Here is a 27,397-nt window from a genome sequence, read left to right on the forward strand (position 1 = left end):
CTTGTGCACATCTTGCTGCCTCCTCGTTTTCCTACCCAGAAGAAAAACCTTCCCCCTTACGTCTGCCTGTGCCACTCTACGCCAAAGACCCAAGCCAAGGATGGTTCTGGTGTGAAGTCTTCCCAGGTCCAGCCTAACGGGTGAGATTTTGAATTTCGATGGCCGACACCACCCAGGCTCTTAGTGGAATGAGGGCTCTGGTTTTGAGTAGAGCCAATAGTTTCTTGTAGGGGTATCTGATATCAAGGTGCAGAAATGAAGAGGAACCTCTACTCAATAAGCTAGTCTGTGGGTAGTCCGATAAAGGGTGATGCGTATACATGCAGCCGAGCTAGGGATTTGCCGTGGAAGGGTTGCGGGTGCCAAGGAAGCAGAGGTCACATTTCTCGACGGGGTTGGTCATTAACGGCGGGGTAGAGTAGGAAGCACATGGGAGTTCGGATGGGAGGAAGCTGAGAGGTGTGCCAGACCCTGGGCTGAGCACTTTACAAACCGCCTCGCTCTCAGATGTGCGCTCAGTTGGCACTGGCCAACCTAGATGTGAGCCACGGCTCTATCCCTCGCTAGCTTTGTGCGTGTGGGCAAAGTCACACCATGCTTGCTGACTCTCAGATTCCTCACCTGGAAAACAGGATGAGCTGTGATGGTTCCCCAAAGGTTTCTTGCAACAACCAGATGAGATCATGTATGTGAGGAACTCTGGGCACTCTGCCTGCATCACTACTTCGTTCATTCTGTCAACAAATACTGCTCTGTTTGCCAAGCACTGGAGCTCGAGAAGCTTCCTTCGTCAAGCCCAGTCTAAGAATGCTAGCTCCTGGCTGGGACTTGCCATTACAGGGGCCCTGGGCACTTACGGGCATTCTTCCCGAGATACGGTTAAGAACTAGGAAACCTGCCTACGGGTATTTCCTTGAGCAGCTAAAAGGACTAAAAATATCCGGAGGGAGTGCAGCTATCCCAACAGCCAGGACCAGAGCATGCTGGGATGGGTCTCTGAAGGTCAGGACCAAAGTGTCCAAGATCGGACTTGTCCGTCTCCCGCTGAAGGAGGCCCGATCACAGGCAGGTGCTGCACGGACATACTTATCTGCCTGCCCACGTGATTAGCGCCCTCACCAGGCTCCCGTCCATGATCATGCATCTGTGTGCCCAAGGCTCATGGACTTGTCCGTAAGGATGGGCTTGGATGTGAGAGAGGTTATAGGCTCAGGGCTGTCTTCCCCCAAGGCCGTTTCATGAAAAAAAGAAGGCCCCTAATGGTCACCAGTGTGAGTGACAGTAACGTAAACGTCGAGAATTGGTTCACAAATGGAGTGAGTGACAAATCCGTGTCTGGTGTTACCTCTACTAGCTAGGTTTGGATCTCTAGTTCCAGGTGAAGAGACATGACTGCAGCACCATGCTTTCTCTCTCTCTCTCTGTCTCTTGCTCTCCCTCCCTCCCCTCTAAGACTGCTAAAAACATCATGCAACCACTTTTATGGGCAAAGAATTATGTTCATGATAGGAAATGATGATTATGATCACTGTTACCATGGATCATTGTTATGCAGAAATCCCTTCTAGTTAGGGAGGGGTGTGTTCAACAAAAGCCATCAAGGTGTAGGCTAGTGTTAACTATCATCTTTTAGCCCCTGAAACAGTAAACGCCACAGAACCCGTCGGTGGCCTTCCTTAGTCACATTTGGGGTCTTTGAGATCAAAGAATTGTGCTTTATCGGCAATGTGTCACTGATGTGTTCGTGACTGCAGAGGCCGTCCGAATTATTTGTGAAATAAAATTTTGCATGAGTGAGGCGAGTGCTGCTGGCTCCCCGGCTCACAGACCAAGGACTGGGGATTGAACCCCGGGCCCCTGGCCGGGTGGGTGTTTCCCGGGTTATTCAGTACAGGTACCCCGTGAGGCCTGGAGAGGGCGAAAGCCTGAAACAAGAGAAGAGCAGGACGGTAAGGCAGCTACTGCTGTGGAGAGGAGGGAGACGGGATCAGAAATGTGGCCAGAAGATAGATAAAGAATGGCCACGAGGATTTGCTTATTTACTGCTGTCATCGCCTGGGGCCATCTTTTAAGACCATCGCAGATGCTTTTAAGAGCGTTTGAGGAGTAGGTGAGATCTAATGGCACAGGCTTAGAGCTTTGGGGCTCCGGTCTTGTCTCTGCCCTTGATTTATAGAATGACCTTTGACTTTACCTTCCTTTTCCCGACCTTCCCCCCACCGTCTGCTGTGCGTCTGGCTTATACCGAAAGCAACTTACATCCAGAGGTCTCGGGGCCTCAGCGTCTCTGTCTCTATGATGGGCATATGCCACGAAAGGAACTTCGGGGACCGAGAGGGTTCTATGAGTATAGTGTCTCTATGGAAGCGTCCAATTAAAGTTTCCAGACTCTGAATTTCCTGAGCACGTCTTCAGCTTGTACAGCTTGACCTTGTACGTAGGTCAGCTGTTACATGGCCACAAGGAGGAGAAAGCTAGCATCTTTTCCAGCACTTGTGATGTGCCAGCACTCAACACACGTCATCTCGTGTAGTCCTCTTGCCAACTGTGGGGAATAAGGGCCGGGATTGTCCTCTGTTTCCCGGTGGGGAAACTGAGGCATGAGATAGCTAAATAACACGCCCCAAACCGTGTGGCCAGTAAGTGCCCACATGGGGACACAGAGTTCTGGAAGACGCCCAAGCTTTTACCCCGCGAAGCCTCCGGAAAGACTGCTCTCTTTCTTTAACCTGCTGTGGCCTTCCGTGAACGACCCCGCTGCTTGAAGGAGCCGCTTTGAAGCCTGAGCCCGAAGGACTGAGTTCACAGTTGCGAAGGCCAGAGCATGGCTGGGTGTGATGGCGACACAGAGAGAGAGAGGCTGAGCCAGGACAGCTGGGAGAGCAGGCCTCCCGACCCCCCGGGTAACTGGGCCGCGGGAGGCGACAGGTGCCGCCCGGTGAGCAGCAGCGAGGGTGCGGGGGATCCACGGACAGACGGGTGGGGTCGATACTACCCCCTGCAGAGCTCTCTGGTGCTGAAGTGTGGGCGTGTGGGTGACAGAGTAAACCTGGGCCGGAGGAAAGGAAAGAGACAGAGACAGAGAGATACGCAGGCAGAGAGAGACAGAGAGAATGCATCCAGGCGGCCCTTTTGCAGGCCAACCAGGGCCGGACACGTGTCGCAGGGCACTTCGGTAGCCCCAGAAAGGCCAGAATCCTCACTCTGAGGGGGACTTCCCCGTGCAGACGCACGCACTAGAGCGCTCCCAGATCGCTCTCATCACTCGGGAAGACTCTTCTGCCTTTCCTTTTGTCGTCCTGGGCCAGAAAGCGCCAACAGCAGTGACCGTGAGCTTCTAAATTACAGATGCTTAGACACAACATGAAATTTTGTCTCGCCACAAAAATGTCCTGGCTGAGGTCATGTTTACCCAGCCATCTAATTTTGCCACCTCCCAAAATGGCATCGCACAGCACGGGGTAGGGGAGCACGTGCCCGTGGGGGAGGGGGGCGCGGGGTAGGAGATGAGCGGTGGGTGGGAGGTGCGCACCTGTATCGTCGGCCCCGCCCTGAATCCCTTCCCTGCATCGTCTGTGGCCATCGTCCAGCAGAACGTGCCAGGTACAGGCTCACGAGAATCGGGAGCAGGCTCCCGGCCCCGTGCCGAGGGCAGAGAGCCCGACGCGGGGCTCGAACCCACGAACCGTGAGATCGTGACCTGAGCCGAAGTCCGATGTTCAGCCGCCTGAGCCACCCAGGCGCCCCTCCAGTAGGAAGCTTAAACGGGCATCGGCTTACCTTGGTGGTCAGATGCGATGTTACTCTCTCCTCCCCGGGAGTCAGGAGGTTGTACTTTGCCGGCTCCTAAGTGAACACCCACCTCTCCCCCCCAGCCCAGAACTCAGCAAGGCTCTCTCCTTCTCCAAATGTATTAAAAAAAAAAAAAAAGAAAGAAAGAAAAGAAAAGAAAAAAAGCACGAGGGCCTCACAGGGCATTTTTGGATTCTGCTCCTCTGCCTACAATTACCTTTAATAATAATGACACTTGAATGGAAACATAATGGGTTAGCCCGGAACACTGGAGTGGGTGTTTAATTGGCCCTGCCATTCTCAAAATCTGAGATAAAAATAAGACTGCTTAAGAAGGCTCTCTCACGCTGGGCACTTGGGGAAGAAGTTAGTTGTGCCACTAATTCCCGAGCCGCATTGCATGCCCCTTTGCCAATCCTTCAATTAGCCCAGTTCATGGAGGGCTTTTCTATTTTTGTGGTGGGCTGGCGGCTCTGAAATGTTTTTCCCCCGAAAAGGCCTGGCACCTTTTGTTGCTCTTTGGCAGAGATGCGGCCCTAATATGATGTTTACAGGTAGCAGGGAGACTTTAGAAGAATAAGTCGGTCTCAAAGTCTGGGTTCTCAAAATGGGCTTGAAGGAACCCTGGGGGTCCCGGAGACACGTTCCCCCTTTTTCCAACTCCATGTCGGTGCGCAACAGGCTTTTCCGCACCTGCTGCCTCCCCAGCAACGTGGTTGCGGACGGAACACGGAAGGAGAGGAGGGGCCAGCTGTGTTTCATGAGGCCAGACGTTACAGAAATGGGCAAACGTGTAAATGAATGCCGTTCTTACGAAATCTTTTTTTGTTTGGGAAAATATGGTTACTTTTCATAAAAAATATTTGTGATGGGGGCGCCCGGGTGGCTCACCTGGTTGAGCGTCCGGCTTCGGCTCAGGTCATGATCTCGCGGTTCGTGGGTTCGAGCCCCGCGTCGGGTTCTGTGCTGACGGTTCGGCTGTTGGATTCTGGGTCTCCCTCTCTCTCTGCCCCTCCCCTGCTCACGCTCTGTCTCTCTCTGTCTCCAAAATAAAAAATAAAAACTAAACCATTAAAAAGAATATTTGCGATGGACTTCTACTTTGCAACTGGATGAGTATTTTCAAATCTCTCAGTTTCGATTTCTGATAGGACACGGAGCAATCGATATGGCCACGTGAACCAAAACCCTTTGGAGGTTCTCAGTAATTTTTCAGAGCGTAAAGGGATTGTTTGAGCCAGAGATGTGTGGGGACCGTGGCCTTAGAGGGTTTAGAAGAAATGCTCGGAAAAAACAATCAGAGCACCTGTCTGCTGGATTCCTCTTGCTGACATGCGGCCCTTCGGCAGGGACACAGGTCTCCCTCTGCTCTTGCGTGGCTGCCTCCTGCCTCCAGGCACCGTCTTTCTCTCGTTCGTGACGGATATGCCTGGAGCACAGGGACACTCAGAATGGGCATCAGACAGGCTACCAAAAAAAGCAGGAAGCGCCCAACTTCAAGGAACCACAGCACTTTCCGGCGTAGCGGCTACAAGCTCGGGTGTCGGCATCAGGCAGCTTTGGGTCAAAATCCTGTCTTTGCAATTTATCAACCGCATGACTTTGCCCCAGTTACTTGATCTTTCAGGACCTAGTTATCTCTTTCTCTGGACAGTCGAGACGCCCGTTTCAAAGGGTTTCTGTGAGAATTGCGTGTGAGAAATTAGTTTGAAACACAGGCGCTGTGAGATTTGTCATGAGAAGAAGGAGACAAGACAAATGCAGGTATCGGGCACAGAACAGGTGCTCGGCAGACGGTAGCTCTTAATCGTTCTTGTTCAACATGACGCCCCAGGAAGGGGCCGCAGGTGGCGGTGATGTGCGAGTGCCCTTGTGTCCAGCCAGCCACTCATGGTCCTTCCTCCAGGCTCTTCTTACCCAGTGTTATCCCCTATGTGCACGTGCATGTGTGTATTTGCACACGCACGCACTTACAAGTTCACCAGATATTTACTGAGCACCCACCAGGCGGACCTGGTCCCCTCCTCTCAAGGGGGCTTCCGGCACCAGGACAGAGGCCAGCCAGGTGGCCGTGGGAAGCGACAGGACTCTTTATTCTCACCTCTTGGCTCAGGCGTCACCCTCCCCCCTCCGCCCCTGGGGTCCCCGTGGGATCCCCTGGCTTCGGGCAGAAGTCACGAAGCCACACGCTCTTTCCTAGTAGCGCACATCTGTCTCAGCGTATTACTACGGACTGCTCGACTGAAATCCGGCTTTCCTACAAGGCTGTAGGCTCTGTGAGGACAGAAACTGTGTGTGCCGGCCCCGCCGCCTATTACGGTGCCTGAGACATAATAGCTGCTCAATAAACGTGCGTGGAACGAGGGAGTGAGGACGTGGACGTTCCCATCAGCCACCCGCCTCCACTGGGCACCAGGGAAACACGGGCTCATAGTCACTGCTGATTCCCTCCCTCTGACCCATAGCTTCACACTCACAGGGCTTGACTCAGAAAACACCCACATGTTAAACAAAGGAGCGAAATCACCCTCCCCCCCCCAACCCGCCAGGGCCGGGGTCTCCCCAACGGGCTCCTCTGTCTCCTGCCACTAAACTTCTCTGCCACCCTGTGAGAAGGGAAGGAAGCCTCTTTCATATATAGAGTATCTGACTTTGAACTTGACCTGACCTGGCCTCAAATCCTGGTTCTGCTACTTACTGGCTGTGCAACACTGGGAGGTCTCTTCCTCCCTCTGGCCCCCAGTCTCCTCATCTGCAATATCACGGGGTTGCATGACAGGACCTCTTAGGTCACTTACCACTCTGAGGATTCTGGGAGCTCTGGGAGACACGAAAGAAACAGGTGCTATTTGATGGCCGTGGAGTCATGACACGTTGCCCCAGGAGAACAGAGAAAGTGGAGAAAGACAGGTATGGATAGTGTCCAATGGACCATCAACATCAAGGAACAACAGAGACTGTTCTAAAACGTGAAGAGTGGTGGGGCGCCTGGGTGGCTCAGTCGGTTGAGCGTCCGGCCTCAGCTCAGGTCATGATCTCACAGCCTGTGGGTTCGAGCCCCGCGTCGGGCTCTGTGCTGATGGCTCAGGACTGACTGACTAGCCACGCCTTCCCACGCCTATTAAAACCAGCCTGAAACCCAATAATATTGCCTATTTTTAGATTCTGTACACACGTCGGGTCTGCCTGTGGTCTCAGAAGGAGCTGTGTAAACAACAAGTCCCTGCCACCCCCCCACCCCCAGCAGGCCAGGCCCTATGCTGGGGACTCGGGGCAGTGGGCACGTGACACAGTAGGGATAAGACAGCGGTGGGGGGCACCCGGGTGGCTCAGTCAATTAAGCATCCGACTCTTGACCTCGGCTCAGGTCGTGATTTCACGGTTCATGAGTTTGAGCCCTGCATCGGGCTCCACGCTCACTGCATCGAGCCTGCTTGGGATTCCTTCTCTCTCTCCCTCTCTCTCTGCCCCTCCCCCCTCAACATAAATATATAAACTAAAAGAAAACATTTCTTAAAAAAAAAAAAAAAAGCAGTGGGTCTCCCCAGGGCAGATACGACTGAACTGCTCCATTCCGAACACAGGACCAAGGCATTTGCCTGTTTTTCTTTAGGGGGGGTAGTTTTCCCCATCTCCAAATTTGGTCTGCTTTTCCCCTGATCTGCTTCCCTCTGTGATGGGTTTTCTTCTTTTCTCTCTCTCTCTTTTTTTTTTTTTTTTTTTTTTGCTTTTTCCCCTTCCTTTATTGTTTAGTCCCAGGGAAGCAAAGAATAGCCAAAGGAATGACTTTTCCTAGGCTCTACACAGCCGGTCTGGCCCCAGTAACATGCCTCCCAACCTCTGAGGAACGAGAAGCCAGACGTAAACTTGAACTCCTATCGTGGCTTCCTATGAAATGTTATGAATGAGACTGAGCCGCTATTGTTGGGATGAACCAACTTCCAGCATATCGTGGGTGTTCATCAAGCGTTAAGTAATAATAACGTGTTTGGTGATGCGCTAAGCTTGCTTTATCCTGGTTACCAGTATTTTTGCTTTTGTCCTAATCCGTGGAGTTGGATTGGTATGGGTTGGGCCACCCCATTGTCAAGGGGAAATTAGTGAGGGAAATTGGTGACAGGCGACCCACATGTCTCTCCACCTAGCACGCCATAATGACAATTTACCTGTCAGCCTTCCTGACACTAATCTTTGCCTGTGGCTCTTTCTGGTCTGACTTTCTAAATCCCCTCGTAGTTATTTAGAGCTTTGAAGGCTGGTTCTTTAGGGAGATTGAGAAATGATGGTCAGGGGCAACATATTCTTTCTGGGGTGAGAAAACAGCCTTTTCAGGGCTTCCTCTCACTTCCACGGGAGAGCTTGAACTATATTGTGCTTCTCCCAGGTATCAGCAGATATGTGGGTGGTTGCAGGGAGGCCGCTTTATAGTGTGGGCAATTGCTTGGTCACGCCTATCAATCAGCAAAGCCTGCACTTGAATTTCTCTGATTCGCTACAGACATTTTGGGCGAACATGTGACTCGTCACTGAGTTTCCACGATGCACACTTTCTTGTGAGGCTCACCTCCGCCTCTTAAAACACACTAATTAGCAAAGGACCTCTTTGGTGGTTTTCACATGCTTAAATTGGCTAATTACGGAAAGGAGAGGGAGAAGGCAAAGATCCCTATAACCTTAAAAAAACAAACAAACTTTTGAGCAGACAGGTTGCATTGGGTGCCTTCCCCTGCATGACCCTGGGCACTCTCCGGGCCCCTGGCTCCACGGTGGGCATTTCAAACTTCTTTTCTTCTGCCCTGTTCCTGCAAAGCATTATGTACAAGCTGTCCAGTGGTTGAGACAGGTTTCTGCAGTCCATCCATTGGGTTTTTATGGAATCCGCACGAGACAGAACCTGAGCTTGGCAAAACAAAGACTGGGTCCCATCTTCTCACTTCTCTCTCCTTACACCCCAGCCAGGCTGACTACCCCGCGCATAAGCAACGGAAAGCCTTGGGACAGATAGACTGGATCTTCCGGATCCTAAAGGAGATCACGTCAGTCCAAGGGACACAAAGCATGTGGGTGGGGACAGGGAGGTAGGCGGTGTAATGTGGGGATCCACATGCAGATTGTAAGTCTGCTCGAGCGAGTGGCCTCCTAGTATTATGATTTTCTGTTACCTTGAGAGCTGATATGCACCTATCGAAGCAACACTGACGTATAAACTTGTAGATCGGGAGCCAGAATTGCCCTACCGCGTGAGCTTTGGGGTCAGCTAGACCTGCATTCATATCTTGGCTCTGCCCCTTACTAAGTAGGTGACCCTGGACAGTGACAACCTTGGTGCCTTTTAGTTGTAAAATGAGGGTCATAGTACCCACTGCAGAGTGTGGTTGGGAGAATTAAATGGAGGATGTGCACACGTAGAGCACGGAAAGCAGAGCCTGGCATACAGTTCGGACCAAGTAACCATAAGCTCTTATGAGCATCGTTGGATCTGATTATCTCTCTTTTTCATCAAACAACCTATAACCACTCAAGCGCTTGTAGTGGGAAGAGGTAAAGGGAAGAATGCAACAAGCACGGCCAGATCCAAAGCCAGCAGGTCTCCCAAGAGTCAAGGTGTCGGCGCAGCGCCCAAAAGAGGATTAGATTGTGAGACGGTGAGGGTATAGGAGTCTGTGTCTGGTCTCACGCTCATCCCTCTGCGTGTTCCAGATCACTCCTATCCGTCCAAGACGCTTGGACTCTTCGGAGGTGAATCTTGATGTGTCAGGGTGGAAAGGTGCTGGCCCATGCTGACAGCTATGTCACTCTTGTTGGCACCATTTAGGGAGAGTAGTTTCGAAGCCGGGGGCCTAATGTAGCGAACACGCCTGCAAGTGAGGGGGATTTTTCAGGGTATGATGATTATCAGTTTAGCCCTAGGACAAGCTTGTGATCAAATGGCAATTCATTTCACAGTGACTAAAGGAGAGTATTTAACAATAGTTAATTTAATATCGTCGTTACGTTTAAATGAATACACGACACGTTTTGTCATTGTCGTCGTAAGGTCGTCATTTAAACCACACAATATACCAAAAAGAATGGTGCTTATAACAGAGCTTGTGCCTGTCCCAGGCAATTTGGGATTCTTGGGCTATCAGTGCCTTAGATCCAAACAAATTGACATCCCTAATCTTAAACCTACAACTCGGGCTGAGTTCCTGGACTGAGAAATTTTACTTTTCTGTCCCCCGGGCTTTCTGACACCTGCTTACTTTCAGAGTTGTCCCTTATTTTAGCTCTGCCTTTTCAGGTCCAGCCTCCAGATTTCTCAAAGTTAGTGTTTGCCGTCTCTGTGCCTAGGCTTTCCTCCAGCATAAATTGAGGTCACGTGGCCGGGGGAGGGGGTCCCCAGTGCCTTCCCCCCACCCCCACCCCGCCCCCGTGCTGGCCCTTAGATGTCAAGTCCATCGGGATTCATCACAAGGCTGTGTTTGGTGACCTTGGTCTCCGGGGGCAACAAGGGAAAGGAGCAAGTTCTGGTATCCAAGCCTCCCAGGAAGATAGTTGGAGGGAAACACAAAACAACATAAAGAGAAGCCTAAGCGTCGGCGGGCTTGAGTTCCATCTGCCTCAGCGTTTGAAATGCTGCTGAAGTTGTCTCAGAGTGCGTGAGCTTTTAAAATGAGCACTTCACCTTTCAGGGCTTTGTCATGAGAGCATATAATCCAAATTCGTATTTCAGTTGCATAACCGGAGTCCATTTCTCAGACGTCCCTGGCCCGAATCAAACACTCGCAGCACTATTTGAGACTTTACGTTTGCTGGATGGCTGACTCTAAGGAGATCTTCATTAAAGTCAATGGAGAAGAAAATTAAGTCATTTAAATTGCTATTTCTGGAGTTGCGGAACTTGAAAGTGTCCAAACAAGAAATATTCCATTATTTATGGTGGTGACTCGATGTGTGACCATCGAAGTGCTCAGCCGGTGTTGTTCCTCTTTCCTAGGTAGTCTGTGCTGGTGGCGGAGCCGAGATAGGGAAAGGGCAGCCCATGAAATAAATAGTGAGTCTTCTCGGTGCAAAGTAAGGCAGATTGTGACGTGAGCTGAAATTCTGAAACCGTCTCTTGCCCAACAGGGAAGAGAACTTTGGAATTTCACCCTTCCTTTCGCCTTCCAGATTAGAATGGCCACTTGGGGGGCGCTGGGGTGGCTCAGTCGATTGAGCGTCTGACTTCGGCTCAGGTCATGATCTCCTGGTCCGTGAGTTCGAGCCCCGCGTCGGGCTCTGTCCTGACAGCTCGGAGCCTGGAGCCTGCTTCGGATTCTGTGTCTCCCTCTCTCTCTCTCTCTGACCCTCCCCCGCTCATGCTCTGTCTCTGTCTCAAAAGTAAATAAGCGTTAGAAAAAATTTTTTTAGAATGGCCCCTTGGACCCCGGAGAAATTCACCAGGGGCAGCGTGATTCCTTTGGTGGGCAGCAAACTGGCACTCTTGCTGGGGGATTGTTAGGGCCCATGTCCTCACGAGAAAGCTTAACTAGTTTCTTCTCATTTCACTCCATACTGAGGTAGACACCGGGCAACAATTTCACGGTCGCTTGAGATTTGGAGCTCCCAGCGTATCTCTGAGATATCCCTTCCAGTCTAACCTGTGTCCCTGGATAGCACAAGTTCTTAACCCGAGCTTAATGCGGTCCATAAACCCCCTGAAATTGCGTGTAACGTTTTGTGGACAGCTGCACATCTGCTTCGTTCCCGGGAAAAGAGCTTTCATTGGATTTCCGAAAGGATCCGCACCCCCAAGGAGACTAATGGCAACTTCCCTGTCTGAAGGAACTCGAGCCAGCCCGTCGTGTTGCCTTTCTGGTTTGGAGGGCGTTACGTTAACCCAGAACGATTGCCGCACACGTCGTTTCCTCCCTTCTCACAAGCTCTTTGTTTCTGGGAGCCTGTCCCTTTGCCAGTCCCCTGGGTGTGTTCCTCTCCTGCTAGAGGCCTTGACGAGTCAAGTCAGACTGCCGTGCATCCTTGTCCACTGTTCTCCTCTCCTGCCATTCTAGGCCACTGGGGTTCCACACCCGAGGTCTGCTTTTGGCAAATGGAGGTGACGCGGGGAGGTCTGTCATGGAGGTCGAGGCTCCCTGTTGTCTACACTCAGAAGGCAAAGGCCTGTCCCGCCTCTGCCCACCTCATCACTCCATGGGAAGCAGGGAGGTTGGCTTCCGGCCTCTGCCTGAATGCTTCTGCTGGCCACTGTGCTCAAAGTCTCGTCTGTCCGAAGTTCACTCTCTGCACAAGGGAAGGGAGTACGGCCTTGCTTCCTTTCTAGTCACCTGTCCCTGCGACAGCCACTGTGTTTCCAAACAGCTGCCTTGGGCGTGAGAGTGTGGGTTGTTCTCCCAGACAGGATGAGTGATGAGTAAGGATAATTTCTAAAAACGACTGTAAGTAATAGCTATCATTTTTCTAATGCTTACTATGTGTCAGGCCCTGTTTTGAGCACATTATGTACACTGTCTCCTCGAACCCCCACAACGACCCCGTGAGCCGCGAGCTGCTTTGGCAGCCAGGGCAGCCGAACGTCACAGTTAGCAGGTGCAGGAGCTGGGATTCACAGCCAGTCCCTAACGCCAGCGCTGATGTTCTCTGCGCGCCTCAGTTGACCCTCCCAGTGCAGCCCCAGGATGAGTGTGTTTCCAGAGGTAAAATGGCCGCCTCTCTTCTCTGGCTAAAATAGGGATCCAACGCTCCTCTGCTAATGAATTCGCTGCCATCAGCCTCCACTTTCCAAGCCGATGCCAAAGTCTTATCTGTGGTTACTTTGTTCATTTCCATTTAAATCCTTTTCTCTTCCCCCCCCCACCCCCGCCCCACCCCCAGAGTCAGCACTGATAGTCACAAAGGTTTCTTCAACTCCTGGATCTTGAGTGAGTGACTCATCCAAACACAATTATCATGCCATCCTATTTGCCCATCATAATTAGCTGTCCATTTGAAACCTCCAAAATGCCTGTTTCAGCGGTTAATAGCAATGGAAAAATAAATTAAGGCATATATGCCAGTGTGTATGTGTGGTCATTACCGCCTTATTATGTGCATCAGCCCTATTGTCCAGCTCAAAGCTATAATCGCAGGCGAGCTCCCTTCTCCCCAGCACACTCCAGCAGCCGCCTGCTCCTGCTGTTCAGCCGGTATGTGCTTAGTGAATGCAAATTAATATTAATATCAATCAGCCTAAGCCAAATCAACCTCTCCTAAGCAGGGAAGTGAATCTGCATAAAATCAAATGAGATAATGTATGTGAAAGTACTCTGAAAATTATAAAGCACTATACAAATCAAGGTATTTTTATAATAAAATCATCACGCGTTACAAAACCAAATATGAATTATTTTTTTAATGGTCTGCTGTTTCAGATTTGCTGCACCATTAGCAAAGGCTCAATAAATATTTGTTCAATTGTATTGTTGAATTGCGATCATCAAGAGTGGACTGTACATGAAAACAAAGAACACGGAAGATTGAACTAATGCAGAAGGTTAGAGAGCATGTAATAAAGGAAGTTTGAAAGAAGCTGGATGAATTCACGTACAAAAGAATATAATTTCTGTTTTCCTTTGAGGATGGCAGACTCTTGAAATCTCTTCCTTTCCGAGACCAGGCGATTATGGCTTACCTTGTTGTAGAAATCCTCTACAAGTTACGACACGGCAACATCTTCACCGGACTGAAATTCGAACCAAACTGTGCGATCCTAATTAAACAATTTTTAATACTATGCAAGATGGAAAACGGGTCTCAAAATGCTTTGGGGCCGGAAGTCAGGTTCGCGATGAGGCTTTCTGATGCCTCGTCAATTTCTTTCAGCCCCCATCCTTTACCAGTTTGTAACGAATTTTCCAATGTGCTGAAGGAGACTTCCGGTTTATCGCAAGACCTACCGTTTGCAACAGTGACAATTTTTACGTACTTAAACCCGTTGCTTTCGGTGCTGACGTAGTGCCGGGGAGAAACCGTGGAAGCACATTAGCGATTTAAGGCACAAATTTCCTTTGTCCTGTGGTGCATTTAGCTACCTCTTGGAAGGAAGACGGAGGATACCTGGATGATTGACTGAAATCTGTCAGTGAGTCCACGGAGCCCGGGGCCTGGCATTTGGAAGAGTTGAACAGCTAGATTTGTGGGTGAGTCTTAAGAATTGGATTCCATAGGAGTTCTGAAATTTTTGTAGATCCTATCGCTCAGAAGCTGTAAATGAAAACCGCTAACATTTGGAACATTTAAGTTAGGCTTAAAGAAGCGAGCTAGGCAGCCTAGTTGAAAATGGTAGCAACAGAAATAGATGAAGCTTGTAAAACCCTTCCTGTGGCTTTATTTGCTAAGCGGATAAAGCAGTAAGCATGCTCAACTTATGAACGGAGGAAATCCCAAGTGCAATTTCATGAGTTTCTGGAAATACGTTTTCTAAGAGCACTTTTAAGAGGAATTTGGGGGAAATGATGATGATTTGGGGAATTACTATCATTGCTTTTTTTTTTTTTTTAATGAAGCCTGCATTTTTTTTTATACGTCTTTAATACCAATGTGCAACTGGTGTCAAACAAAATGTGACAGTGAGCTCAGATAGGAATGCTATTCTCTCGCGGTACAGCCAGATAATCACATTAATATATGACTACAGTCAAAGGCTTCGAAAAATGACCATTGATCTCCACCATAACATTGTTGTAGAAACATGCTAGACCACATAACGTGACTGACTATCATTTGAGTCCCACGTTGGTCCGTTAACGCCAAATATGTTGTTGAGTTCCAAATCAGTTTCATCCCAAGTCACAACGAAAAGAAATGTGAAACGTTGAAAAGCTTGTTCGCGACGTGCCCCTCCGATCCCGCCAGCGTCTGATACTTGTCGGTGCGACGACCAGAGTTATGAGTGGCACCGGATGCTGCTGCTGTTTCCCAAAGCATACGACACTTGGTTTTGAGGACACGCTCCAGCTTCTCTGCCTCCTTGTCCCCCTTCCTGCTGCCAACTTGCTGATGTTCCTGGAGCTTCACTCCTTGAACCTCCACTCGGCTCCCTGCCGTCTGCTTCAAAGTTCTCACCCGCTCTCTGGGTTCCAACTCTCACCTGTTTAAAGGGGACTCGTGAGGCCCCGGGGCGGCTCTGTCGGTTCACCTCTGACTCAGGGGGGCTGCCTGGGTGGCTTAGTCAGTGAAGCGTCTGACTTCGGCTCAGGTCGTGATCTCATGGTTCATGAGTTCGAGCCCCGCATCGGGCTCTGGCACTGACAGTGTGGTGCCCACTGAGGATTCTCTCTCTCTTTCCCTCTGGCCCTGCCCCTCCCCCAATCACTCTCTCTTCCTCTCTCTTATGTATTAAGCACCTACTACATGCCAGAGACTGTATATTATCCCACGTAACCTCCCCAGCAGCCCTGTGAGGCGGCTAGTATGATTATTTTACCAACGAAGATACTAGGGTTCAGAGAATGTAAGCCGCTCCGGGGACGCATCCGGGTCCCATCTGACCAAAGGCGGAGTGCTTAAACGCACCGCAGAGGTCAGAAACTCAGCTGCTGGTGGGGTTCCAGGCGAAAAAGCAAAGGAGACCAGATTCAAGAAGAAAAAGAGCAAGGCAATTTGTCCCCATTGGGGAAACAGAGGAGTGGTGGGTCCCCTAGGGCACAGTTCAGCTCCAGCTGTAGAAAAAAATAGTCTTATCAGACCTCCCAACTGTTCTTTAAATTTTTTTTAATGTTTATTTATTTTTGACAGAGAGAGAGAGAGAGACAGAGAGACAGAGAGACAGAGTATGAGCAGGGGAGGGGCAGAGAGAGAGGGAGACACAGAATCCGAAGCAGGCTCCGGGCTCCGAGCTGTCAGGACAGAGCCCGACGCGGGGCTCAAACTCGCAGACTGTGAGATCATGACCTGAGCTGAAGTTGGATGCTTAACCGACTGAGCCACCCAGGCGCCCCTATTGAGGCCAGTTTTTCAAACAATGAAGCACATAAATATTAAATATATTTGATGCACTTTGACAAATACCGCAGTGCGTTTCCAGATACAAAACATTTCCATCACCTCCAAACGTGCCTTTAGGCCTCTCCCAGGTCACATCCCACCTTTCCCTGCCCGAGATGACCGCTGATCTGATTTTTTCCCACCATAGATTAGTTTTCACGTTCCAGAACTTTCTATAACTAGAATCACCGTTAGCGCTCTTCTGTCATCCATGTTGTGGGGTGACCTATCAAACTGTTTTAACCTCTTTGTAGAGCAACAGCCGCAAAACCCCCACGTCTCCAATCCAGGAGATGTCAGGATGCAGCCCCGTACTGTGCTTGAACGTATCTCCGTCACTCTTCATATGCAAGTGCCATCAAATTCATGTTCCCTTGAGACGGCCTACCTCTCTTCTTTTCCTATCCTGCTGCGACCGCTCTGCCATAATCCTGTGATGTTTGGATTCCAGCGGGGCACTTGACAAAGTCCCACGTGATATCCGAGGGGACGGGGCGGGGTTGTGGTAGACGGGCAGTCACGGTCCGCATGGGAAATGGATGGGGTCACGGTGTGCATCGTGGGCTCTACGAAATGGGCAGGCTCCGGAAAGACCTGTCAGCAGAGAAATGCTATTTAAAGCCATATGACTCGATGCAATGAGAAAGACGGTGAACACAGACCCTGAAAACAAGAGAAGAGAAGAGAAGAGAAGAGAAGAGAAGAGAAGAGAAGAGAAGAGAAGAGAAGAGAAGAAGAGGTCTGTACCAGTCTGCTGCGGCCGCTGTAACAAAACACCACAGACCCGGGGGCCCTACACAACACTTATTTTCTCACGGTTCTGGAGGCTGGAAGGCCAAGATCAAGGTGCTGGCAGGGGTGGTTTCTCCTGTGGCCTCTCTCCTTGGTGGCCCCTTCCTCACCGTGTCCTCACATGGCCTTTCTTCTGTGCCACGTGTGTGCCCTTGGCGTCTCTGTGTGTCCGAATTCCTTCTAATAATGACACCCTACAGCCTTCTTTTAACTTAGTCGCCTCTTTACAGACCTTGTCTCCAAACACAGCCGCATCCGGAGGTACTGGGGATTAGGGTTTCAACATGGGAATTTGAAGGGGATACACGGTTGAGCTCCGGCTTCAGCTCAGGTAATGATCTCGCAGTTGGTGAGTTCGAGCCCTGCGTCGGGCTCACTGCCATCGGCCTGTCAGTGCAGAGCCCACTTCAGATCCTCTGTCCCCCTCTCCCGGCCCCTCCCCCACTTGTGCTCTCAAAACATAGAAGTAAAATATTTAAGCATATATATACATATGAAGGGACACAATTCAGCCCATAATAAGGTCCAGGAATTGAGCTTTGGTCCTCCATTGAGAAGTCAAGCAAAAGAGAGAGAGAGGCATCAGCAGACAGCCATCCAGAAAACCTTTTCTCTCAATGGGAGAAACTGATGAGAAGCAAGAAATCTGGAAATTGCCGGCACGAAGCCCTTAACCTAGACCTTTTGGAACACCTTTGCGTCTTGCCACTCATCGGCTACCTGACACGGTTACCTAAGTGTCCTCAAATGCGTGGCTGTTGATTTGATTGCTCGATTATATCTGTTTCTGAAGAGCAGGAGCTGAGTTTTCCACATATTATCCTGGGGGAGGAGGTGAGAAGGGGGGGGGAGACGAATTCACTGAGCCCCTGCTGCTTGCCATGGCGTTTAAGTACATTACCTGATTTAATTCTTACAGCAGTCTGGAGGTCCGCACATCGTTCCACAGATGGGGAAACTGAGCCCAGAGAGGGTAAGCAGCTTCCCCGAAGCCACACAGCTAATGAGCGGTGGAGCCATAATTTGAACTGCAGACCCCAACCCTATGCCCTTTGGGCTCATGCGTGTCGCACGCCCTGCCGCCAGGCAACTTGGGTGGTATTTGGAATTTTTTTTTTTTTTTTTTTTTGCCAAGCCTTTAATTACCGAGAGGAAGCGGCATTTTGATGAGCACATGTTTGCCGTTCTAACGCCAAACAAACAGCTTCTGCTTTTTTTTGTAGAAACTGATGATAGCGCTGGGTCACCTCCAACTCTCTGGAAATTGGTAATCTTGCTACAAATAAAACGATTTCATTTTCGTTTGCCTTTCTCGTACCGTGATTGTGAAGAAGTCAGAAATTATGATGAGTCACAGGTTGCTGACAGTCCAAAGCGGACCTCACGGGGCATCTAGCCCGCCCGCCTTCCTTTTATAGATGAGGACACGGGGGCCGGGCGAGGGCAGTTGACCTGTCGAAGAGGGCACAGTGGGCAGGGGCAGGAACCAGAACTGGCTGGTTTTCTCACCGGCCTCACGCTCTTTCCTTTAGTCAACTAACCCCATCTATTAAGCTGGCCCCTTGTGTCTAAAATAGCGGCCCCGAGGACCCCGAGATTTTCTCCATTTCCGTGTGGACTTTGAAAGGCAAAGCCTCTAAGCACGCATTGCCAGGTTCATGTCTGAAGAGGCTGGGAGAAAAGTGCCAGGAAAACCGGCAAAGTCCATACTTCTGACATTTACTAGTTTTGTTTCTTTTTTTTTTTTTAAGGATTATTTTATTGCTTCCAGGCAATAAAATTCAAAGTATTAATGTATGACCTCTTTGGAAGCAAGGTAACATTTACTTGTTTTAAGGTCTCATCAATGACCTTTTCTTCTCAAAACAGCCCTGAGAAATGGGCAGCTGCAGGTAGATGTTAAGGTTGTTTTAAATCCAGCTCTCCCCCCGCGGAATACGGAAACAACTGCTCTGATCAGTTGCCTCCCTTTCAAGTTGACGCATGGCATTCAGGACGTGCCTTTGGGGAAGACCGAACCAAGGGGACTTCTAGATGAAGAGCGGGGGATGCCACAGGACTCGGGTACCGTTTTCATATGTCTCCGGAGACGAGCTTCGTTCCTTCGTTAGGATTTCCTATGGCCCCTGCTGGCTCCGAACTTGGCAAAGCGCGTGCCACAGTTTTCCTGACACCATATTGCGACATAGGGTTAATTATCTCAGACGTCATAGTCGAAAATCCCACATTGTTCTTTTACACCCTCTTTTATGTTTCCTGGGGAATCTGAACCAAACCTGCCTGTCGAGCACCTACTATATGCCGGCACCTGTGCTCGGCGCCGAGACCCTGCAAAGCAGGGGCCAGGGGACAAACAGGATGACAAATCTGGGGCGACCCGTAACCGTCAGATGTTCGATCTGAAACCCAGCTCAGCGATATTCGCCTGTGACCTCCACGGAACGTCACCCCGCCTTGCTTCAATATTGACCAGCATCCCGGCATCGAGAACAACAGCCAAAACCTATTTTCTTCTTTTAAATAGACATTTTTTTTCCTCTGGGCTTACTGAGAATTATTTTTTTTTAAACTGCTCTTAGCTTCTCCCTAGTAATGGGTGTTCACGTAACCAGTGCCTGAAGTAGGTAGCCAGTGAACTAAAGTCTATTGAGTCATTTTCTCTGCAAAGACAGCTGTTCTGTGCCCTGCTATTGACCGGATTCCATTTGACTGAGTATGCCCATTATGTAGCAGCATACCCAGAAAGGGCCGTTTTCAGGGACAGAAGATTTTCTTTTTCCTTTTAATGAATACGCTCGGAAGACAAAACCAAGGTGACTTCCTGCGTGGCTTTTGTCCTGAGGTCTTGTTGAAGAAAGACTATTGATTCAACTGTCTGGAACATGTTCCATTTCCCTGAAGGGCTTAGAAGCTGGAAGCCGTAGAAAGGGCACTGGATTAGAAGTCAAAAGGTTAGGCTTACAGCCCTGATTCTGCCACTAGGTAGTTGTACAGCCTGGGAGAAAGAGCTGATCGTCCCTGGGCCTCCTGCCCTTTCTCCGGAATTAGGAGGACAAGACAGGACAGAAGTTAAGAAGTGGTTCTTTCCCGTATCAGTTGCGCGCATTTGAGAAAGTCAACCTCTCTGGGCCTCAGTTTCCTTGCCTGAGAAATGGAGATATAACGGTATCCAGCTCATAGTGTCTTAGAAGGATGAAGCAAGAAAATACATGTAAATGATTAGTTGAGTGCCTGACACAGAGTGATTGGTAAATACCAACAATTCTTAGTTTCCCGGTTAAATTAAATCATGGTGGCCCTTCCGGCTCTAAGTTTCCATGAACCCTGAAGACGGGTAAACTCTTTAGTGTCCTTTTAAGTGAAATTCTGTGTTCATTTTCTGACTAGATAACACTTCTTCACTTAGCCCCCGCATGTTAAACAGTTGCTACAAGTTGACGAATAAGAAAGCTCTCCAATGGTTTTTCCTCTTCGTTAGTTCTCTCTGAATACAAGCCATCTCCCTGAAAACTCAAAGGGCAAGAACGCAAATGTTTCACACTCCATGTCTACAGAAGAGCTACCAGGAGATAGAGAGCACTGATTCCCACATCAACTTGTGCTTTAGCACAAGAAAGAAAAGGGTAGAGAATTTACTGCGTTTGTCAGGAATCCAAAGACTTTCCTCCGTAATCTTTGTAAATGTTGTTGAAATTCACTTTGAACTGTGGCTATGTTTTATCAGTATTCAGTGAGCAGTGTGTGGTTTGGGAGACATTGAGCTCCTTCTATGTGTGAGAGAAGAGACCGACTGACACAAGCCTATGGAACTTCCTAGAACAAGAATAATCCGAATCCCCAGCACAAAGCCAGGTTATTGTTTTAAAATGCTGAGTGAGTGTGTGTGTGTGTGTGTGTGTGTGTGTGTGAGAGAGAGAGAGAGAGAGATTGAGAGATTCAGATTTCTCAATTCAGGCTAACATTTCTTATGTGGACTTTTAATAGTCAATATGTATAGAGTATAAGACAGAAGTGTGAGAATTATTTTTTGGTCCAGTGAACTAATCAAAAGTGCTTTACGGCAGGACAGGAGTCTGTATCTTCCTCTGCACGGGCTTCTCAGCTTCTCCTGTTGTTGGCCCTTGTCATCCAAGTTGAAGCCAAAGTGGCCACGTGAGACTGTGCGACAGCTTGACATGAAAAGAGGAAATCTAGGGCTGGTGCCGGGAGATCTCATTTTGCCAACCTAGGAGGGTGTTATTTAATATGCCTCCTGAAAGGGCAAGCTGTGTGGTAATTGTCTTTTAATCCGTTGCTGAAGAGTGTCGCGCTCGTGCTAATGTTCACGAGGACAGGATGTCCGGATCCAGGGTAGATGTGGCCGTTTCCCGGCGTTCCCTGGCCCTGGCTAGCATCATCACGCTCTGGCAAGCAGACCGAAGCAGGCATTTTGTATGTTCCTGCGTGGAGGCGTGAGCTGGGGTGGTCTCTTCAGACTGAACCTGCGCGTAACAACATTGCTAAAAGCTTTGCCTCTTTATCCCATCTACATCTTCTATTATATATACTGAGCCAGTGACAGTTTTGAAAGTAATTGTCCGCCTGCCTGGAAGGCCCAATTTGTGCATTAAGATAATGCTGTCCTGATCTCTTAGCACCCGTTTGTTTATTGTTTCCTTTGTGAAACATTTTTGTTCACCAGCCCATAAACCCATACTCACCATATTAAGCTTTATAATAAGGACAAATCACTCTCTAGCTATGAAAGGAAGAGTCGAATCTCCCTTTAAAGGCAGTGGGAACTCCAGAGACGTGAACTCACAGGAGGAGTGATAGGGAAGATGGCCACATGTGACATTAGCCTCTCAAGCTAACAGCAAACGTACGCAGTGAGCGACGACTCTACTTACCGGGCGTGAGTCAGAACACATCTGCGTATCGCATTTAAGCGTAGGTGTTGCATTTTAGGAGTGACGTTGTTGAGGATATATCTGGGAAGGTGACCGGGCTGAGGAGAGGTCTGGAAACCGTGACGGACAAAAGACGGTTACGGTAACTCTATGTTTGGCCTGGAGAGAAGACCGAACTAACCCACGATGACTCTTACAAGATTCGACAATCGAAGAGGCAGTACGCTTGCTTTGCGTTACTCCGGAGGCAAACTCTAGGATAAATAGATGGGAATTACAAGAAAGTACATTAGAGATCAACAGTACAAATGACCCAAACCTTACAAAAAGAGAAACCATCCAATTATAGAATACATTTACTCGGAAAGTAGAGACTTCTTCCTGGAGATGTTCGAGCTGGTTGAGCCCCAGGTAGGGATACTATCGGCTGGCGGCCTGAGGGAGAGCCAGGTCACGTCATTTCCAGGGTTATCCCTTTCATATTCTAAATTCTTTATTTTTTTTCGAGGAACTCGTTGTGCCTAGTCAACAACTAGGAGCCCCAAACCATATAGCTTCACTCACTTATCCGTCCGAGCATCCCTTCACTAATTCGTGTAACGAACACTGACCGTGTGACTGTTATGTGAGGCGGAAAGAGAAGACACAGGAATGTAGGATACGGAGACGTAAACAGACGATGACAGGACAGGATGGATGACGCGTGCAAAGACAGATGGAGGTACGAGTAACAGAGTGAGTCGTGGTGATGTTACAGGGACCTGGAATCTAGGAAGATCTGACCGGACGACGTCATGCCTGAGGAGGATCCGAAGGCGTGAACTGGAGTTTCCCAGGAAGACAGGGTGGTCAAGTCAAGGTGGAAAGCCCATGCTAAATGCAAGGGAGCTATGTGCAAAGACATGGGTGTGCGACACCATCCGGCAAGTTTGTAAAATTTTAGCTCACCCGTCATGGCTGGAGCATGAGGTCTATCGGGAGAGGAGGAGAGGAGGGAGGATGAGGTGGAAAGTGTGAAACTGGGCTAGGTCACGAGGACCCGCCCCGAGGGGCCTGAACCTTTCATAGAAGCGGGGGAGCTGGGCAGCGATGCGCCTTCCTTCTGTGCTTGTTCTTTGGTGTTGCCCATGCAATTCCTGCATCCAAGCTGGAAGCCTTTGAAACCAGATGAAAATGGAGGGCAGTTATTTCCTGCTGCCACAAGTCAGCTTAATTTCCAGAATCTCATTCTCTGACTTTTCGGTATCTGTTATCGCTTTGACCTGAATGTAACAAAAAGATCGAACATAAAAGTTTTTTCATTTACCACAAATTGAACAATATTATGTAAGGTTTCGAAGATATTTGAAATGTCCGTGGGCAGGAAATGAAATTATATCTGTAGCTGTAACTTCATACAAGCCCCGTCTCCCAGCTGATAGGATATGTTCTTTTTTAGTTAAAAACAAATGGAATCATCTTAACAAAGATATAAAACCTCCAGGATTTTAGCATTTGGTGTCCTGGTTTTTAAAGAAAAGCTCTTATCTCTTTAGAGTCCTACAACTCAAAGGAGCTTTAATTTTGTAAAACCCCCACAATTGGCCCTATTAATCAGATGGTCAATCAGATTTGGGGAGAACCCAGACTTAGGGACTTTTAAAAAATTACCTACAATGTTATTACTTTCAAGTATTATACTTGAGGATCCTGTAAGTGCTTTAAAAAATCACACATTTCATTTGAATGCAAATGCAGCTATGATGACAGTTCCTGAAAACAGTTGGTCTGCATTGGGTTTTTAATATTCATATTTATTAATTTTATTCTGAATGCACACATGGAGTGTTTGGGATCAGAGACAGCTTATCATTATTCAGTTAAAAAGCAAATAATGACCTTGGTTCCCCATACTCTGATTCTTTCCCCTGGGGTGATGTGAGGGAAGCCAGGTCAAACCGTCTACACACACAAGGTCTGCATCACAGGTGAGAAACAGAGAGAAAAACGGATTTTCCCTTCTTCAAGTACAGGAGAAAGAGGCAGCTGCCCCCTCCTTCCCTCTTGAAAGGAGGGAGTGAAACCTTCACTCTTTGGGGAAAAATGAAAAGCATCCTGGGTTCTTACTCCAACCTTCTTGAATATAAATGCATCTTTCCAAGGACCAGCTATATCTCCAACTTTTAGGACCTAGAAATATCGCCAAGGTCCCTGGCCTCGTTTTCCCTTAAGATGTAAACGTATACCTCCAGAGTTAGACAAATATCCTTGGGGTTCCATCACTGTCTCCACAGTTGTAAATTACTTCCCAAGGCTTACTCTTAGCCCAAGATCCCAAGTTTTCAACAAAATTTGTAAGGCCCCAACTCTGCAAATTCAAAAAATATTTTCTCTATCCCCCGTAGGCAGCCCACATGGTCAATGAGGCTAACATTTCATTGTATTAAGAATGAGTGCTTGCTTCGCAAATCTTTTCCTCTATGCTAAATAAAAAAATAAACTTCAGCCCGATATTCATTACAATAGATTTTAGTATAAGTCATTCAACAAATTCAACAAATACTGACAGAGTGGCCACTGTGGGCCAGGCCCTGTTCTAATGAGGTATTTCAGTACAAGTGATCTTTCCAGAGCTGGCATTTAATTGTTGCCCATTTACTTTCTCTGCCAATGAGTATGAATCTCCTCCACTTAGGTCAACTCTTGTTCTATTTGCTATTCTAAAAGTCCTACATGATCATGGTACCAATACATATATATATATGTATATATATATATATATATACATATATATATATATATATGCAGTCTGAAAATTTTTGAGCAAGATTTGGAACATTGTTCTTTGGAAACTATTAAATTCAATCATTTTTTCTTTGTACTTTGTCATCCTTCCTTATCACTTATAATCCTAACTGTTAATCTTTGAGACATTCACGTATCTTCCTTCACTAGACTCGAGCACATTCATTTGCATGCTAGACTAACTCAAATGACTTCTCCGCTTTAAGCCAAGGAAAGTTTTGCTCGAAAAAATTTCCAGCTGTCGAACAGTTCTGTGTGCCAAAATTTGAAGTCCTCTTTCACGACTAACTCCGTGGTCGCTTAAAAGCTTAAAACCCGTTCTACCTTTAGTCAAACAAAATCAAAGAGATTATATTGACAGCATCATAGGTAGGCAAAATCAAAGTGACCCTTCACTAACATGCCCTTGGATTATGTTTAATATCATATCTTAGAAAGGATAGTAGTTTAATGGGCCAAAAATAAAATCTACACCGAAAGGATAGCTTCAGGGAGGGAGTTCAGGGACAAAACCAAATTCTAAGCACAATAGGCCGTAATGAGTTATTTCCCCTAGACCATTGAATTTAGTGCAAAAAATAGGTTGGGCCAATAAGAAGTTAGTTGTAACATAGGTTTTGTTACCTTCCAGTTAATAAAAACACATGGGGAATCTAATGATCTTTTTTTAAATGTTTTGCACGTTTTAGAAACCATTTATACCTTTCCGTTGTAGTCAAGAGTAAGTAAATAACCTATGCCAGGAAGTAATAATAGCACGTGTAGCTTGAGTATCTTCCCCATGTAAGAGTGACTGTGGGTTTGAAGCAAGACAGAGCCAGGTTAGCCACACCTGGCCAAGTGTTGAAGACATCCCTCAACACATACACGGAGCCCTTGCACAAGACTGGAAGACCTATTGGGTCCCAGAATGTAAGGTAAGCCCCGCGCAATCATTCTCTGACTGCTAAGCTAACCAAGCACTGACTTGAGTGACCACACACAACAAAGAATACAGACTTTACCTACTTTATCTAGAAATGTCTCCCCCCAAAATAGCAACGACAACAAAATGACAAATAGCAACGATAAGAAACCCTGAGAAGGGGGACCATCTCATCTCCAGACTTGCCACATTACCTTATATGAAGTGTCCAGTTTTTAACAAAAATTATGAGGCATACATAAAAAGAAAGGAGGGCCCACACACAGGGGTAAAAAGGCAATCAGTAAAAATGATCCAAGAGGAAGCCAAGACTTTAGACTTACTGCATAGGAACTTTAGAATTTTTTTAAGTTTATTTATTTTTTTATAGGTTTATTTGTTTTTGAGAGAGAGACAGACAGAACATGAGCAGGGGAGGGGCAGAGAGAGAGGGAGACCCAGAATCTGAAACAAGCTCCAGGCTCCAAGCTGTCAGCACAGAGCCCGACGCGGGGCTCGAACCCATGAACCGTGAGATCATGATCTGAGCCGAAGTCGGACGCTCAACCGACTGAGCCACTCAGGTGCCCCGGAAATCAATTTTTTTTTAGAAAATAGCATTCACAACTATGACATGCTTAGGTATAAATTTACCAAAACGTGAGCAAGACCTCTACACTGAGATTAAAGAAAACGTATATATTGAGAGATACACCATGTTCGTGGATGACAAGGCTAAAAATTGATATAAATTCTCCCGAAATTGATTTATACATTCAATACAATCCCCATCGAAATTCCAGCATGCTGTTTTTGTAGAAATTGGCAAATTGATCCTATAATGTATATGGAAATGGAAAAGGCCCAGAAAAGCCAAAGCAATTTAAGAAATAAGCAAATAAACTAGAACAAATTTGAAGACAAACTATCTGATTTCAAGACTTACTGTGAAGCCGCATTAGTCTAGGCTAGGCATGTAGATCAATGGATTCAGATAGAGTACAGAAATAATCCACACATAAAGAGTCAATAATTTTCAATGAGAGTACCTTAAAAATTCAATTAGGGGGAAGGACAGTCGTCTCTACGGTGGTGTTGGAATTAATAGGTATCCATACAGGGGAAGAGTAAACAACAAGCTTTATCTTACACTTGACACAGAAATTAACTTAAAATGAATCATATCTGGGGGCGCTTGGGTGACTCAGTCGGTTAAGCGTCCAACTCTTGGTTTCGGCTGAGGTCATGATCTCACAGTTCGTGAGTTTGAGCCCTGCATCAGGCTCTGCACTGACAGTGTGGAGCCTGCTTGGGATTCTCTCTCCCTCTCTCTCTGCCCCTCCTCTGCTCATGTTCTCTTTCCCTCTCTCAAACAAACTTTTTAAAAAATGAATCGTATCTACATACAAAAGCTAAAACTACAAATTTTCTAGTAGAAAATATAGAAAAAAATTTTGACCTTGAATTAAGCAATGATGCCTTACATAGGATACTAAAAGTATGAACCATGCAAAAAAAAAGTTGATAAAATGGACTTTATAAAACTTTAAAGTTTCTGCTCTTCGAAAGACACAAATAAATTGAAAAGGTAAGCCTTAGACTGGGACAAAATCTTACCAATACTTTATCAGGGAGGCTGACGGTGGTTACTCAGGTGAATATGTTTGTTAACATTTATCCAACCACAGCCTTTAAATGGGCGCAGTTTATTGTATGTGAATTATACCTCAATAAAGCTCATTATAAAGCTTTCTTTTCTAGTTTTTGCCTGCTAACCAGTAAGACCTCTCTCTAATTTATGTCTATGAATTTGGCTTTTCACTACGGGAAGAACTTAGTGTTATTTGCAAAAACAGACCTTTATTTTACTTATTTTTTTTTTGAAAAGGTAATGAACAACTGTCTGCTTTTTAAATACAATTTATTGTCAAGTTGGCTTCCATACAACACCCAGTGCTCATGCCAACAAGTGCCCTCCTCAATGCCCGTTACCCACTTTCCCCTCTCCCCCACCCCCCATCAACCCTCAGTTTGTTCTCTGTATTTGAGAGTCTCTTATGGTTTGCCTCCCTCCCTCTCTGTTTGCAACTCTCTCTTCCCCTTCCCCTCCCCCATGGTCCTCTGTTAAGTTTCTCAAGACCCACAAATGAGTGAAAACATATGGTATCTGTCTTTCTCTGACTGACTTATTTCACTCAGCATAATACCCTCCAGTTCCATCCACGTTGCTACA

Source organism: Acinonyx jubatus, chromosome X (assembly GCF_027475565.1).
Source record: "Acinonyx jubatus isolate Ajub_Pintada_27869175 chromosome X, VMU_Ajub_asm_v1.0, whole genome shotgun sequence".
NCBI classification, from domain to species: Eukaryota; Metazoa; Chordata; class Mammalia; order Carnivora; family Felidae; genus Acinonyx; species Acinonyx jubatus.